We start from the raw sequence: 626 nt of genomic DNA, 5'->3' as shown, positions 1-626 counted from the left end.
ATGTCAAAAAGAGACCGATATATAATACGTATTATCCACATCAATTCACGTATAAAACTCGAGTCTGTCACTGATCATAACTATAAGGCTTGGTGCATTGTCCTTCTTGAAAACTAACAGCTATTCTAAATATATTTCCTTGTCAGTGTTTACTGTGTTCCTGGTTCATGTGTTTAAATATACAGTGCGATACTGGTGGAAACCGTAAAGTAGTTAGCTACGTGAGTATCTAGTGAACCATTGTGTACTTCCTGTTTTGTACATATTGTTTACTTTGTTATATCACTGACTGCAATATATAGGTAGATCCTTCAGCGTCATCAGAATACTCATGAGCTCCGCTTGTGCAGTGCCTCCACCCCTCACCCAGCTGCCCACCAATAGATAGTTATTAAGCTACACCATTGTATAAATATATTAATCTATAATAAATACGTGATTATTGAATAAATCTCTCTCAAATAGAGGGAGATCGAGACAGATCTTCATGCGGTTGCTGATACAGGAGACACGTGCTTTACCCATCAATCCATACCATAAAACGTGTGGTGCTCCTCATCTGAGCTGAAAACTAATTGCATTTTTTTTTTTTATATTAATGTACTGGAATATATGATACTAGTCTT

The sequence above is a fragment of the Penaeus monodon genome, chromosome 31, assembly GCF_015228065.2.
Source record: "Penaeus monodon isolate SGIC_2016 chromosome 31, NSTDA_Pmon_1, whole genome shotgun sequence".
NCBI lineage: Eukaryota > Metazoa > Arthropoda > Malacostraca > Decapoda > Penaeidae > Penaeus > Penaeus monodon.
Note: the sequence above shows the minus strand (reverse complement) of the source record.